We start from the raw sequence: 18,950 nt of genomic DNA, 5'->3' as shown, positions 1-18,950 counted from the left end.
TAGGAATAACATGACAGTTAGAACCCTGAAAGGTTCTACACATACAAATTAGCATACATCATACTAGGTAATACAAATAAATACAGTTCAAAAGAGTGTTTTTATATCATAAGAGAGTTTGACAAAGCAGAAGTCTAACATAGTTTAAATAATTCATGTAATACATCAAAACAAATGGTTGGGACATAACCCATACACCACAAACAATGTGTGAAAATTGAAATGAAGAAAATTATGCACGTGTCTCTGTCCTTGAAACATGAGGATTCACCATTCTTTGAATTCCAAGAGAGAGACCAACTAGCCAAAAAGTTTGCAATGTAGGAATGTCAGACTCTACATTAGTGAAACAATGTAGGCACAAGTATGTATTAGTAAACGAAATCTACTAAGTATGATAGCAATGCATAAATGATATAAAATCATGCTAAAAGGACTTAACATGACATGCAATGACCAAGCTAGAGCATAATATATGAAGTGAGAAAACACAAATAATAATCATGGTCAATTCAAGCTAAACATATCTAAAACACTTTGTAATATATTTTAAAAGTAACCTAGTTTATTATTCTGGGATGCTTATCATTGAAGAACACAAACCATCTGAGCTATGCATGGCATCATGTGTCAATTCTGCACCGAAAAGAGAAGTCCTACTTTCCGAGGTAATTACCATAAACTTCTAGATTATATGGATCCTCTAGATTAGACATCGTACATGGACAAATAGTTGGGGACAAGGAAATTGCTACTAGAGAAAAAATTTCTACCAACAGGAGTGCCTCCATCTCAATATCTTTTTGGTGTTATGTAAAATCTCACAAAAATAGTCATATTATTTCATTTTACATGGAAAGACACAATTAAGCTATAAATTAAAACTACATCAACTAGAATAGCTCTTTAAATCTTTACTCACCTTAGGTGAGAAAATCTCTTAACTTTATGAATTATTATGTGATAAAACCTTTAACAATCATGATTATAGTAGCATGTGAGAAAAACATTCACATTCTCATGGACACCTTTATCTAAAAGCACCCTCAAGGGATTTACATCAATTTCATAAATGCAAGCATATCTTTATGAATCTTTAGTTAGTAGTTCATTGTCATAAACTTCAACATATATACATAGTAAAAATAATGGATCATACATATTCATCTCAATTTAACTTGAAAACATGTAATTACTTTAATACATAAATACAAGATGAGAAAAATCCAATTAAATCATAATTGAGAAGAACCCACGTATTTTGAATAAAAACCTAACTCTGAATTGTGAATTGAACTTATTAAATTTGAAGATCTTTGGAACCCGACGGAGGAAAGGACTTCATTTGTGAATACTAACTTATCTTTGTGATCAAGTCGTAAGAGTTATGATGAATTTGAATCTTGAAGTGAACCCTAGCTTCTTCTTCCTTATGTTTCGAGATAAAATTAAGGAATAATAATCTTGGGCATATTATATGCCCAATTACTACAAATTACCCAACTTTTAACGTAAGTCAAGGACATCGGCTAATATAACTAGCGTGTTTGACGTAGAATTGCAATTATTGTATACTTCTATACATGATTGATGATTTTGCATGGTTCCTAAGAGAAGTGATTGATGCAAACGAGAGAGGCAGTTCAATACGATGAAATGACATAAAGAATAATAGCTGGCGCGATGCCCTAGCATCACTGGCGCAACGAATGTGTGATGCACTAGATTTTGAGTGAGGCTCTATTTTTCCACACTGGCAGCGCGTTGCACCAACATGGGAGGTGTGATTTGGGTATGATGCCCTAAGGTCTGGTGGATGTTTTGATGGAAGTTGGATTTAATTACGATTCCTTATTGGTCTTAATTAAATAATACATTTCCTAATCTTTATAAATATGACCCTAGGTTGTCTTTATGGGGTTCAACTAATTTTTGGTGTGCGCGAGCAAGAATTCAAGTTCTCTAGCTCTACTTTATTTTAGAAATCGCATGAACAATTATCTTTTGCGGTTTTCACATACCGTGAGTGGGTAAACACCCTTGTTTTGGGGTTGTAGCTACGGATTGAACCTTGAATATTTAAGGATTTTGAACTAATTTGGTTATCATTATAAGTAACTTTTATTTTCTTGTGTTAGTCTTTCATGCTTGATCACCATAGAAATAATTCTATTGTCTATTCTTTATTTTGAGAAAGGATAAGGTAGATAGACCAAAGAATATAGAAAGCTCGATCATTCATTAAGTTGATGTGTGTTAAGGAATGACACTCGGATGAACAAATTAACATGAAGTATAAATGCTCTCCAGTTAGACATGTCTATCCCCACTCAATGATGTAGTTAGAACAACTATTTTGAGTAGGCGACTAAAGGTCAAGAGACTCGACTCATACAATTAACCCTGTAAACCACTAACTTGATAACCGAAATTAGTTCCGGAATTGTCTTTTACTTGCTTGAATCATCACTTAAAAGTTATTCACAATTATTTTCTTTTAGTTACTACTCAATTCATAATAGTAGTTAATAATCATCAAACTCTTTTAAATGGTTACTTTTTTATTGAGGAATCTAGTATTGAATATAAGTATATCATAAGTACGTTTGAAATGAAAACTTGTTTCTTCAATAAACTATATTAATTGAGTGACCACGTACACTTGTTTGCATATTGGGTAGCCACAAGTTTTTGTTGCACCTGCTCGGGACTTGGAAATTTAATTATAATTGATTTTATTAAGTCTACAATTATATTGTTGAAGTATTGATAACTTGATCTTTCCTCTTATATTTCTTGCATTTGATTCTCAGGTCTGGCTAAGAAATGATAACTTGTCGAACCTCACTATGAACCCGAAAGATCTTTACGCCAATGTCACGACCCAAGGGTATACTGTAGGTGTAACATGGTGTACTTGACCCTTAAAGGGTATCATAGAATCCCTTACCATAATCATAACATAAGTAATATAAAAGAATGTAAAATTTAAAATTTCTTTAAAAGCCATACAATCGAAATCATTTTTCATAAAGCAAGCGTAAGTCATTACTATACCTTCGTCTCAAACCATCTATTAGACTCTGGAATAAAAGTCTTGGGACACATCTCATATAAAAGTGTAAAACATGAAGAAATTACATAAAGTAAAATAATAGGTTTTTCTTGAAGCTATGAGGACTCACCAAATCTTAAATTCTTCTTGCTTTTTAGAAACCTATCCTCCAAAGGAACTCAATCTCCGAAACCCTACATTTGGTAAGAATGTAGGGCGAAGTATGTGTTTCTAAAACATGTACCAAGTGTGAAAGCTATAAAAACAAGAAAAGAGCATCTCAAAATTGTTAGTAAACATAAGTAATAAACATAAGATAACATTGTAATAGAATAATCTCAAACATGAGCATCATATAATTATAAGTCAACATATGCCATAGTTAATGGGCATATGAGATAAGTCATAATCATATTCAAAAAAGTTCCAACATAAGTATCATACAAGAATTATTGACTTTTAGTCATCTACAGCCATTCTACAGTAACCTAAAAAGCATACATGAGCAAAGCATGAATAGAATCCCATAATACCACCCAAACCATGTATCCATTTTTTGTCATCTCAATCATAGTCTAAGTACATGGTCAAGTCTCTAAGCTTTTCTACCATAAATGTACCATAATCCTCAGTAACCTTAAGAACCACTTGTGAATAGCATAAAAGGCATTTCATACTACCCTTCACACTAAGCATAACCTTGAAGTCATCCTAGTCATATTTACCCTCATTTGGTCTCACTATTGTCTTGCTTCATGTAGACAATTGAACTACCACATATAGTAAAAAAATCCTAGGAAGGAAACTATAGCAACAACCCAAGCTAAACTACACTATGTAAAGCAACCCTTCATAACTAGCCTCAAGTCATACTTGTGCAATGTATGGATAGCATCACATACTACTATCCACACTAAGTACTCCTTTACGATATCATGAATGTTCACTAGCGAGGGACTAGTCCCGCTAGGCTATTTTCCTATGTTCACTTAAGTTACTTCTCTTCTTAGTAAAAGGAAAGACATCACACATTAATGAGAACAATACATAAATTCAAGGATACTAGGGAATAACACCCCTACAAGGAAAGACCAAGCTAATCATCTAACTAACATGTTTACATTCTGCTAACTCAAACTACCACAGAGGGCATACTGTCATGTAACTCAAAGCTATTTAAGGAATTTCCGATCCTACACCCCATGGTGATATGGAAGATATCCTTAGGAAAGTATGGTCCTCAATACTAAGCTTCCATTAGTACTACTAAGTCAATCTATTTGTAGAGGAGTATGAATCTCAATCCCAAGCTACCATTAAAAGAGTATATGTCTTCAATGTTAAAGCTACTGTGAAATTGTTTTGGCATAAGTGAAATGGTTTTGGCATAACCAAATCAAGCTACCATGAAATGCATTTTACTATGCTAGTTCAAGATATCCATATGAGAGTATAAATCCTCAATCCTAGGACACCATGAAATGGTCTTGTCTTACCAAGTCAAGAACTACATGAAGGGATCATAAATCACAACTTCAAGCTATTCTAGTCTATCATGGTTGGATTCAGTTTAGGTTATGAAGACACCTTGAATTATTCTATGTAAGAGAACCTTGGATCTCCTAGAATATTCATGTCTAAATGTGTAACAGTGAAGAAATACACAACAACATCATATGATATCCGACAAGGTGTTGACTTTGAATAATGTTCTCCACTTTCCTACTATAAGGAAGAATTCAGCGTCCGTTACACTACTCACTACGAACGGGTTTAAGTGTGTCCTAGTTAGTGAGAAATCACTAATAAGTAATAATGTGTTGTTCTTAAGAAATGGCTACCTCATTGAGGGTCTCATCAAATTTAATGTAATTGTTGTTGACGGTATTAAAAAGAATTATTCTTCTATTTACTTATTGGATCAAATGATTTATGTCATGCCTGTTCGGGGCATGAAATTTACTAAGTGTTGCAAAAATTTATTACTTTAGAAGTATTACATGAATTCAAATGTGATAAATCGAAATGTGAAATTCATGTGAAATGTAAGTTTGTTAAACATCCTTCTAAGTCTGTTACGAGGAATTCAAAACCTTAAGACTTATTTATACATACATATATATATATGATATGAAAATACCATCTCATTTTGGGAAAAGAGTATTTTATATGTTTTATTGACGATTGCGCTCAATATTGTTATATATATTTTCTTATAGTAAGGATGAAGTAGTTGATACATTTGAGCAATATAAAATTGAAGTGGAGAATCAATTGAATCTAAAGATAAAACTTATTTAGAGTGATAGGGGTGGAGAATACATATCTCCTTTTGCAGAAATATTTTTGTCATATAGTTTTATTCATCAAACTATTGCACATATACACCAAAGCAAAATGGACTGGAGGAACGAAAGTACATAATATTAATGGAAATTAGGAATGCATTGATAATTAATTTAGGATCACCGAGAAACCTATGGGGTAAGTCATCCTTGTTGCTAATAAGATACTCAATAGGGTACCCCATAGTAAAACACAACCAATTCCATAAAAGTCGCGGAAAAGAAGGAAACCAACTTGAAATATTTCAACGTGTGGGCTTTTTTCCAAGGAAGATGCTCTTTTACCCAAGAGGGTGAAAATTCTACCCAAAAGAACCCTTTTCAATGTTTTCCCGTTGGATTATTTGTAACAACAATGTATAAGTTACTAAAATAATCATGAATGTTTATTCAGAATTAGGATTAATGCCAAATTAGTTGAATTGGAAAGTAGATTTAATTACCTTTATATTTATAGATTATGACCCACTTAACTCTTTATAGTCTAAGAGATATGGTTGTTTGAAGTTGAGCGATATAGAATATACATGAAAACTTAATCTATAAGAAAACTTCAAGAGAACTTATCAAGAAATTAAATTTCTCAGTATTTATGGACAGATTTGGAAAAAAAATCATGATTGACATGTGGGTGAATAATGCCAACACCATGGAAGCTTACGTACCTCAAAGAATTAGGTACTGGATAAATCATATATTTCTTGAACGAACGCTTGAAACTTTATGTTTTTTCCTCTTGAATCTTCTCTCTGAAACCCTAAAAACTTTTGGGGATAAATGAAACTAATTTTAATCAGTTAAGACCCTCAATTGTGTGTAACTAACTTTTAGAGTAAGTGGGGGTAAGGAAAAGACTAAAATATTCCTCAATTTTTGGGGTAAATTTCATTAAATGAACAACCTGACTTCAAAAGGGCATATCTTCCTCATACAAGCTCGAAAACTAGCAAAATTTTTGATGTTCGAAAGATGACTCAAAGATCTTTCATTTATTATCTTCTAGGCCTTCTAACTCATCCTGTGCTAAATGTTATCATCATATTATGTTTAACCGAAACCTAGAAAAACCTAGAATGACTTGAATGAATTCTCTTTAATTCTTTTGGAACTCAAGGTGCGATATCTAGTGATATTAATACTTAAGAAATTGTATATTCCTTGGTAAAATCCTAATCACAACAAAGGATGGTTTGAGTCTTAAAAAAAATTCTTGGGTGTTACATTATCTCCCCGTTGGGAGCATTCATCCACAAATAATGCCTGGACTGGGTATCGAACGGTGTTACTCTTATGATCTCTGCCATACCTACTATAATTTGCACGCATTACTATTAGAATCCAACTACCTACTCTCATTTAGCTAATTCTCACTATAAAATCTCATTCTCTTCTTCCACCTCATTTATAACCTTTGACAAAATTAGCATACCGTCATTAACCCGATAGGATCATTAACCTTCTCTTTTGAACATTATTCTGTTACTAAAAAAACCTCTAAAATTATATCTCCCTTGCCTTTTTGAACTCATTACTATCTTATTATCAACACTTTACTTGATTTTTAATCTTATCATCTTCTTTTTTGGTCTAAAGTTGACAATTGACTACCGATCTCTCCATAAACAGGTACTAAAATTTCTTTCTAAGTAGTTTTTTTAACCTCTTCTGATTACATATCCTGTCGGTACACAAAATTGTAATGGTCTTTTTAATCTTGTCACTTAGCCACACCACACTTCCCTTATCAAGAGGTTTAGCGTATCTCACTTGTACCACTTACATTTATTGCAGCTAATCATCTCAGTTCCTCACCTACTGTATGACATGTCATCTAGATCAAATAGCAAGACATCATCATCACCCTCATGTTTCAATCCTTTTGATCCAGACAAATTAAAGCTTAATGTTTATTACTAAACCCAAATATCAATATAATTGGTCGCTTACTATACCAACCTACAACTACTGGATGCAAATTAAGAAACACTCATCCACTAGAACCCTATGACAAGTACTCAATCCTTACATGTTAGTCTCCATACTCAAAAATTACCATCATATTCAACTTCACAACTTAAGTACTACTTCTCACTTACTGCATATTATCTCTCAAATAGATTTATCATCTTCTAACTACCATGGGGTTTCCACCTCCAAAACTCTTAAGCCTAGATTGGGTCTACCACCTCATGAATACTCTGCTCGATTATTCAACATATGAATTTCGACTTCTCTAACATGATGACATATTCAAATCAGCTCTATTCTTCAGAAAAATATAATCTATCTCATCATGAATAGTAATTGTTCCTCTTTCTTCTATCTAGAACTCTCTACAACATTATATTTCCTTATTTTTATCACAAGGGAAACTTACTGCTTATTACTGACTGAGTGCATAAATGCAATCACATAATCTTCCCCATCCCTATCTCTTTTCCTTAAATTATCGAACCTCGACATATTTTCCTCAAATTCTGGGCACTTCCACTACTACCGCTCATAATCTTGTACTTAATACTATCTTTTAGGACGAAATACTACTCAAGTTCTAAAAATACCATCCTCTTAAAGTTCTTCTCTTAATAAGGTTTATGGAAGAGTATACACCTAGCTAATAGATAAATTATGTGAACATAAGTGCACAAGTACACCCTCAACCTATGCCTAAAATCCCAAAGACACACTTATACGATACTAAGGTCTATTACACCTTCAACTTATTTTATAATTAATTTTCTACCCCTTTTCGGCCTACGTGGCACTAGTTTAAAAAAAAGTCGACCATCGTTGGGCCCACAAGATAGTGCCATGTAGGTTAAAAGGGGGTAAAAAATTATATATAAAGTAAGTTCAAGGGGGTAATAGACCTTAGTATAGTAAAAGTGTGTCTCCGAGATTTCGGGCATGGGATGAGGAGGTACTTGGGCATTATTCTTTAAAAAATGCAATATATGGAAGTCTTTTAACCGTAGAGACAATAACTCAATGTACTGAAGAATACAATAATAACTCAATTTCAATATATAAAATACAATATAACTTTCTAAAATTTTCTCTAACTTACAACCAACACTATGATATATGTGATGATACAATGTCTCACCTGCGCTTCCAGAACTGTCCTATACTTGGTTAGGGTATAGAACCTCTCAACTAAGTGGATCCACTACTCTATGCTAAAAGTATTAAGGAATCATATAAAAAGTATTACCCTTTCTACCCACGTAGGCTACATGGTTTACAGAGGTTGTGATTTGTTACAACTCTCCCTAATATCGGTGCTCAATATCACTCCCAAAATATAACTAGCTCATATATTTAAAAATAGACATGAATAATTCTAAGAAGGATCTCAATAAAAATATAGAAACTCAATGATTAAAAATAGAATTTTTAAAATAACCATAAAATCAAGAACTTAAATCAACTTATCTCAAGAATACTCAAATTTAGGGGTATAATCCTATATTTCTCTTTTAGTGATTTGAAAATGTAAGACCTGAGGACAAAATATTCCAACACTAATATAGCCTTATATACCAGAAAGAATAAGGTTCTTCAAGAATTTTGAAGAAAAACTTTATTAGGAGCATTGATACTCTAGCTTGAAAGTAAACAATCAAGAAAACATTTCTTGAGAATATTTAATAGGTTTCTTTAAATCTCTATGCACAAGAATTATGATTTTCATTAGTGATACGTAATTGTATGGAAAAATTTGTGTTGAAAAGAATGGAATTCTTGGAGAAAAAACTTACCTTGAAGAACAATCTTAAAAAAGATCGAAATAATCTTGAATTCCTTAATTTTTATATGTTATGGCCCACGTAACTATTTATATTCTAAGAGATGTTTTTTTGAAGTTGACATAACTAGAATCTTACCTCAAAACTTAATTTATAAGGAAACTACAAGAACACTTATCAAGAACGAATCAAGAAATTAAAATGCTTAGTATTTATATATAGATGGGCAAAAGAAACTTATGATTGACATGTTGGTGAACGAGCCCAACACTAAGGAAGCTTACATACCTTGAAGAACTAGCGCCTTGGCGAAATCTTTAATTTCTTGAACAAAACTTGATCTTTGAACTTTTTCTCCTCTTGAATGTTCTCTCGAAAATCCTAAATTATTTTGGGGATGAATGAAACTAATTCTAATCAGTTTACACCCTTAATTGGGTGTAATTTGTGTTTAGAATAAGTGGGGGCAAGTAAAATATTAAAATTTCCCTCCTATTTCGGGTAACATTCCTTAAATGAACAACCTAATTTAAAAAGGGCATATCTTGCTCATACGAGCTCAAAATTAGCAAACACGCTGTCTCTGGAAAGAGGACACATAGATCGTTCATTTTTTTATATCTTATGGGTCATCTAACTTATTCTATGCTAAAATTTATAGTCATTTTAAGTTGACCCAAAAACTTACAAGAACCTAAGAATGACTTGAATGAATTTTATTTGATTCTTTTTGGAACTCAAGGTGCTATATATAGTAATCTTAATACTTAATTTTTTTTAATTTTCTTGGCAAAATCATACTCACAATGAAGGATTATTCAAGTTTTAGCTCAAAATTTTCTTGAGTGTTACACTTATGGACCTTAGATCCCAACTGTAGGTCTAAACTTTAACCCTCAAAATTTCTCTAGGACTCATACTACACCTACTTAGGATTCGTACATTGAATGACATATCATGTTGGTGAACCATAAAAGACTAATGGGACTACACATTCTAAATCATTGTATCTTGCAACCGACGATTCACACTTAAAGTTCATGGTCAACCTACGGATAATCGGTGGTTCCATTGGTACTGGCACCAGATTCCAGAAGACTGCAATATTATTTTTTCGAATCTAAGGTGGTATACTACATCCCCCTTGGGAACATTAATCTTCTGTAATACCTCACGTCCAAGGAAATGATACCTACGTTCGTGGTCCACGGTCAGTTGGTGAATTCTCATCATTGGGGTCTAGGATTTAGGGGTTTGCGATCCCACCCATGGCCCACTAGTACGATCCATGGTTGGACCTACGAACCGTAGGTCTGAACTCTACTGAGGATCGATAGTTATTTGGAATGAAAGAGATTTTAGGTCAACTTCAAACGGTCATATCTTTTAGCAAAAAATGAATTAGGTGGCTCATGAACTAGGAAATTAAAGATATTGGTTCTTCTTTCCAATTCCTCTGAGTTTGCTAATGTCCAAGATTAGAGAAAAAAGTTACGGCCATTTTAGTAGATCCATATTAGACAGAGCTAGAAACCACAAATCAGTTCACGGGTAGTGGCTCAAAAGACGGCCCAACAGTCCCAGTGTGAAGGACCTTCGTCACCCTTTATGTAAAGGTCATTCTGGTGTTTTCCCCTATGCATTTGGACTCTTAAACTACATCTTTTGATGCCTAAACTATGTATCTTTTACACTGTCTAAGCCTAAAAATATAGTAAGAACCTACCCAAAACCCTCATTCTCAAAAAATAATCATACTTTAAGCGAAAAGAAGAGGAAAATGTCAATGTCCTCTCAAGAATAAGAAGAAGTATATGTGGGATTTCACTAGTGGGTTCCACACCCATTAGGTTACTAGAATTCAGTTAGTTCTTTGCATTTTCAATAACTGTCTAGGCCTATGGTTTCTTGATTTTTAAAATTTATTGTAATTATGGTTATTTTAATCTAAAAAACCTATCTCTTGATGATTTAGTATAACTCCATACATAGTACTCTGAACCGTAACTTGTGTTAGTTTATCCTAGTTCATAAATTATGCTTCCTAGGCCAATCAGACAGAAAAGCATGCTCCAAGTTTGGAATGTCATATTCTCTATAAATAAATATTGCATTCTTAGTCAGCATGTCACTATTTTTCAGCTATTCAGCATTTAGTGCATTTTAGCTTCATAAAATATTTAGTTGGGAGTAGAATTATCACCGAGGTAGACTAGGGTTCAGTATACCCTCAATATCTAATAATTACATGCCTATATAGGTTCATAAGTCCCTTATGCTAGGCATCAGGTTTAGTGATCACACAACATTCATGCATTTATACATATGGAAAGCTATATTGATTCCCCTTGATGGGGTGTATACATCTGAAAATCATGCCTATATATCCTTGGAAATTTATATTGGGCCATATCAGTGGGGCTTACACATTGGAATCCACATTTAGTTGATGTGGTTTATGTCGGCTAATAGTAGCTTCCATAGTAAGACTCTTAGTGCATTGACTAGGTTTGAGCATTTACATCAATATACAGGTCAACATGTTACCTTCATGATTAGTACTTTGTTACTACATCAAGTTGAGATTAGTGCATTGACTAGGTTTTGAGCATTTACATCAATATACAGTTCAACATGGTACCTTCATGATTAGTACTTTGTTACTACATCTAGTTTAGATTGCAGTATACTTTAGTACTTACGCAGATCTGTGTTCAGATTATATCAATGCTCAGTTATCATTGTTCAACTTATATATTTTTTCAACCTAGCATATCTATACCTTGCATACTCAGTACATTCCAAGTACTGATGAGTACTTTGCGCGACATCATTTCATGAAATAGGTTCACACACTCAGCATCCACATAACGTTTAGATTAATTCTCGATTTGATTTCAACAGATTTACTAGTGAGTCCTCAAACTTCGGGAAAAATATAAATACTTTATATTTTAGACTTTAATTCCAATTTTCAGTTTTGTTAGACTTAGCTGGGGCATGTTGCCGCAACTCAATTCAATAGGGGTTTTTAGACATAGTAGTAGATTCAGCTCAAGTTGTTAAGTATGTTTTTAGTCATCACTAAACTCTTATTATATTTTACATATTCACACTAAATGGGTTATCCCCATTGCCGATATCCATTATTTTAAGCTTTCGCATAGTACATGTTTACTTAAGAATTTACATCATTCTTGAACTAGTAGAAATTTACAGAAGATAGGGTTCTAAGTGCTATGCATAGAATTACACTAAATTATCAAGAGACACGTTATAGATCAAATGAAAAATAATCACATTAAGTCTTGAGAATCTACAAAACCTTAGGTCAGAACAATATTTGAGAACTTGAAAAAGTATTTGAATTCTATGGGCCTAATGGATAAAAGGAATCCACTAGTAAAATCCCACATACTTGCTGACGAAATATATGGGAAATCCTTGGGATTTTGGGGCTGAAGAAGAACACCCCTGCTTGTTCTGGGAAGAAACTGGTGACTCTTACTCTTCTTTTTGTTCTAATTTTGATGATTGTTTTGAGAATGAGGGTTTTGGATAGGTTCTTATTAGATTGTAAGTCTTGTATTGACTAAAACGACGTAATATAAGTATCAAATGATGTGGTTTAACTTCCCAATGCATACCACAAAAGACAAATATTACACTGATTTAAAACTGACGAAGGGACTTCATTATGGGGCTCACAAACCTTCAATAAGACCACGGTCCATCAACTGAGTCATGGTTATGGCCCTGGCCAACAAGTCTCTACTTATTCATTTTGGGTTAAAAGATCTGACCATTTGAAGTTTACTCAATACTTACAGGCTGAACTACCCTATTCAAGGTCTACTTCATGGACCATGTGAAGCATCATTGAATGCTATCATGGGTCTTCATAGTGCCTTTGGCGGTTTTGGGGTATTTTCACGGGTCACATGTTGGCCTGAAAGGTGTCCCATGGCTCGTGGAGGGCTCCTTGTCCTGTTCACAGGGACCATGAACCCCTCTGCGGTTCTCCCTTTTTCTATTGTTCAGTCTTAGTTAGGTTTATACAAGTTAAAATCACATTCATCACACACCATTAAAGTTTTTTTAGAATAATAATTTTAGAGGACTCTTAGATATTATAGCTCACACTATATTAAAGTAAGATACAAAAAAAGTTGCAATATTTTTGTTTGTATTATTTTTTTTATAATTTTAATATTGCAAAAAATGCATCTCATATGAAAAAACTAAATTTAGCACACGAGTAATTTTTATTTAATTTTGAAACATTATGACTTCAAAATAAATCAGGAGTTAGTTGATTTTCTAATTTGAGATGTAATGGAGTAATATTGACAAAAAAATAAGACGATACAAGATATTTGAGTTTCGAAATTATACTCCTCAATATTCGCGACTAAAAGTTTGACATTCTTACATTACTGTAGGTAATGTTAGAGGACAATTATGAGACATACTAACATTTCACAACAGATAAATAGTTTCTTCCTGTAGCTTTTTCATGCTTAATAATTTTATAGCATGGTGAAAAAAGGAGGCTTGTGTGTTGTGGCTACTAATTCTGTAATAAAGTTGAAGTCAATACGATTCATCTCAATTGCAAAGAACTATCACATGTTTAAGAACACTTCTCATCAATATTATGTACTATATCACTCTAAGTAATATAATAATGAGAATTTTGCGAAGTGAAGTTAGTTATTTTTATAATATTCTGAGTAGATTAATAAATTTATAATTAGTATAATTTACTTTTGAAGGAAAAAAATTTAATTTTGTGATCATATTTTTCCCAACAACATCATCCACAGAAATAGTTTATGTAGTAAGCAACATGACTATAAAATTGTGTTGAATATTAAAATTTTGAAATATTTCTTCAATTACTATATATACTTATTATTATAGAGAATCGAATTTGACAAGAAATTAGGAAGTTATTTTCATTGATTTTAAACAAACAAAACTAATTTATATATATTTTCTAGTTAAGTTTCACGTTAACAAGTTTTATACATCTAAAGTAACACGCTCCTCAAGATCATTAGGTTGTAGACGGAAGGATTTAAACTCGGAGATTTATGCGGAATTATGCATACCTTCTAGTTATAGGATCGAGGTGCTATCACCACCAATTGCCTAAGATATTTCTTATAAGATTACTATGGAGTCTTGTATTGTTTTTCACAATAATACACTCTTTATTTGAGAACTCTTTTCTTGTGTTGTTTATGTTATTTGGATGAACCAAGTCCCTTCCTTTTATAAGAAAAGAATAAGCCTTGTAACTCTTATTCATTCAAGAGTTACACCACCCATTATCCTATAACTCCACTCAATTGAAGAATACATAACTCTTCTTCTTTTACTATTTAGTGGAGTTGTAACTTACTTCATGAAAGAAAAAAGTTACTACTCAACCCATGAATGAGTGTATCTATTTCCTACAACTTGATAATGTTAGAGCCCTTACACCCAAGTAATATAAATATTTTTATTTCTAATAAATTATTTACCAAAATGATACAAATGAAAAAAATAAACCTCACATATAGTAAAAGTTGAATATCAATTAAACGATGCAGGACTAATTAATACAATTGATGAATACTCAAGTACAACAATCTAAGTTCTAAATTAAACAATGTAAATTATCTAATTCTATTAAATCCACATATTAACTGTAAATTTGACCCAAATAGCACAACAAGAGTCATGTATGTCACTTCATCAATTTTTATTGCCGTCCAAATCAGACATTATATTAGTAGTAACTGAATCTGGCAAGAATCCAGAGAACTCATCAAGCAAATCTGGACGATCACTGAGAAGTACGGAAACCTACAAATATAAGAATAATGTAGTAATGAACAAGAATATAAAGATTGTCGATAATATCTATGTACTCAAATTATAAAAAGAAATGGTCACCTCATGGTACACGTCTTTGACATCCTTGCGCTCCTTCCTACACTTGTTCATAATATCTAAGAAGGATTTGTACTCATGGTTATTTACTAAATGTTTCTGCAAGTCGGTACAAGTTAATAAGGTATTACAAAAGTGTTTTGAAGAAGAAAATGAAGACTTTAATTAGTAAAATCATAAGGTAATCGAAATGTAACCTTTATTTTGTTAGCAAAGTTGAATACTTGTTCGAAGTGAATTGATTTCTTCAGAGGCTTGACTTCATCATTAAGGATTATATCATAGACAAAGGGCAAGAGGGGATCTAATACAAGGAGTAAACTTGATAATGGATTGGGACTAACTGAATCTTTCAAGAATTCAGAGAACTCATCTAGCAAGTCATGATGGTCATTGAAAAGTACCGCAACCTACACATTTATTAAAATAGCAAGATGTAAGAACATAAAAATTGTCTATGATGTCTATGTATCCAATATTTTTTTAAAAAAAAATTATCACCTCATGATACACTTCGTTGAGGTCTTTTCTCTCTTTCTTATACATCATCATAATATCTATGAATAATTTGTACTCATTGTCATTTCCAAAACATTTCTGCAAGAAGATAAAAGTCAAATTAGGACTAATTTATTAAAACAAGAATAAGTCCTACTCTTATTAGTAAAATCATAACATAGCAAAAATGTAACCTTTATATTTTCCACAAAATTGCGTTCTTCTTCATAGTTAGTTCCGTTCTTCAAAGAAGCCTTTTCTTCATCACTGAGCATTATTTCATATCCATTGGGCAAGTAAGCATTAAATCCAAGGATCAAACTAGGATATCCTTTAAACAATTCTCTAACTCTTTCTATGACACCAACAGGATTAATTCTGTAAGGAATATTCAAAGACATATTCCATATAAGTCACCAAATTAGAATATGTTTTAATAAAGATCATGACCATAGGTAAGTTTTAGTTTCAAACCTTCCAGCCTTGAAGTCTTTCATAACATCAACTAACATTTCATACTTTCCCTCTTGGTCTACGAATGTGTCCTTAATCTCCCTTATATAAGATAGAGTAGCATCTCGATCTATGCTGCTAACATACCTTATTCTTCCAAGAGATCGAAAAAATAAAAATATCAGAACCATAGCCATAAGTAGCCGGTTAAATATATTGCTGAAAAATGTATGATGTGGTCTAACAATAAGTAAACTAAGCGAAAATGTAAAAGATTATAGCTCAAATTCTAGTAACACGGGTAATATATCTTCACACCTAACTAAATCCTGAAAGATAAAGTAACTACATTTTTTGACATGGAAAAAAAATATTTTATACACATACAACAATGGAAGACTTAACATTAATTTTGTCATGAGAATAAATGTAGACACTTGATATACCATACATTCCAACTGAGCATTGAAACACATGCTCATATGTTCTGATTTATTTTTATATACATTGTTGCATTTCCAAACATTTCTAGCTACATAAGTTAACTACATAAAACAAATTATCTCATTTAATTAGTCATACCGATAACTATTGGAACATGCTTGAGGTTTTAAGTCGTACGAAGGTCAATCTGTATAATTAAAGGAGGTAACATATTTTAGGAGGTTTAACAAATCTTTCTTATTGATATTTGTATGCAAAATGATTCTAAAACTCAAACTCAAAGTATCTAATAAAACATTTTTCATTTGTTCATGTTCTAAATATAATTTGAACACATTATAATTTGAGTATCTAAATAAAATATTATTTAAGGGGGCACTTGATGTATTAGGTCAACTTGTAATGTTCTTAAACATAAGTAACAGCTAAGTAATATTCTAATCTACTTTAATCCACTGCTTGATTTTGGAAAATCAAAAGAGTTGGGAACAAACATGTATATAAAAATTACCACACACAGAATAAAGTTAATTGAAGGCATGAACTTACGATTCTTCATTGGAAGAACATATTGGCCGCTTAAATGGTGGTGTATCAACTACATCGGATTTCAATCTCTTCATTCTGCAAAAATAGAACAAAAACAACACAATTTTTAGTATAACACTGAAAATTGAAGAAAAAAGAGAAGAAGAAAAAAGAGAAGACAATTTTCATTCTAAAAAAGAGATCACCTTTTGAGGCTCAAGAAAAATCCAAAGTCCAAGAAGATCTATCTACAAAAAAGAGGGTTAATCGTTGGGTTAGATCTAAAAAAAATCTTCTTATAATTGATTTTTCGCTACCTTTACCTTTCCCTTCTTCTCTTTCCCTCCCTTTGGACCCAAAAAAAAAATATAACAAACAATTAAGTTTCAGGAAAAAAAAGGCTAGGGAATAAAATTAATTGAGGAAAATAGTTTTTTTATGTATATCTTATTTAATGAAACTTAGTATGCATTAAATATTTACTTCCAATGCATCTTAGTGGCCGGTGTGCACAAAATATTTAATTTTGACCGGCTCAAAATCAGTGACACGTGTGCACATATTGAAGTTCAAGAATGAGCCCAATTATTTATGCCCCAATTTCATTTACCATCAAATTTCCCCAAATTAAATGTAAATTAAGGAATTAAGTTAATTACAAATAAGTAATTTTTCTTTTATCATATCAAAAATATATTTCTTTTACATAAATTTGCAAACTTGAGATGAACTGCAGTCCTGCTGACTAGACTATAGCATAACCTTGAATATTTTAAATTATACTTGTCAGTTTTATGCTAAATTTTGACTATTTTAGATCATACTATATCACTCTATGTTGAATTTCACTTCAACAATAGGAATTACTAATATTACAAAAAAGAACATTGTCTTTTTGATTATGTTATAAATTTGTTGTAGTTGTAATCCATCTCAGAATGAAAATTATATCGTGGTCAAATTTTCTTTCCACCAATATACATATTGACCTCAAATTATCTAATTTGTTATAGAATAATAAAATTGTTGAATATTTAATTTCAAATTATGATCCTCTTGTAACAAACAAGCAATGTTTTCATCTTAGAAACAAAATTACTTCTAAGACATCTAGATAATGATGGCAAAATTTTCCCATCGACAATTCATTGTAATTTTATAAAATAGTGAAAAAATAGCTTAAATTTATTTGCAAATATAGATGTTATGAACTTCTATAAATAAGATATTAAGAATTATCTTAGATGTTTGAATTTCTATGTTATACTACTCAACATATAGAGTTATTTAAATTTTCCACCCCTAAGAGGTGCATCATTTTAGGATTTGTATCTAATACTGTTACTTTTAATAATATACCGTCTAACTTCTTCTTCTTTTTCTTGACAATTTTTTTTAAAAAATTTTTTAAATATCCATGGCTTGTGGGCGTATTTGAGAGAGTTCAGGTTGACATGACCTCGATGAGAGAACTACTGAGGGAATTTAGAGTGCCCCCAATAGAGCATGCCACTTCCATTGGTGTTGCTCGTATGGAGGCTAGTTAGGGAGTCATTGAGCATTCAGTCCCTTGTCTTGTCCCCCATGAAGCTCTTAGCTATTTTGGATGTTGAGAAGAAAAAGGAGGTTACAAAAGAGGTATATGTCAAGTTGGCTCACACTCTACAAAATTTCCTAAGATCATATCAAGAGAAAGCCTTACTTAATCGACTGGACAACCGGGGAATATTCTAGGTGTTGTCATTCATGGTTCAAGGTAAGGTTATCACACAAGGCATCGATACTGTAACGACCTGTTTAGTCGTTTTGAGCAGCAGATTTTATTTCTGGAAAAACTGTGTGAGTCGACGGAACCCACGACGGGCCGTCGAGGGGGTCTCGTTCCAAAAGACTTAGACTTCTGAAATTTGGGTACTGAAATCGACTCTCTGAACT

This window comes from Solanum pennellii, chromosome 10 (genome assembly GCF_001406875.1).
Source record: "Solanum pennellii chromosome 10, SPENNV200".
NCBI classification, from domain to species: Eukaryota; Viridiplantae; Streptophyta; class Magnoliopsida; order Solanales; family Solanaceae; genus Solanum; species Solanum pennellii.
Note: the sequence above shows the minus strand (reverse complement) of the source record.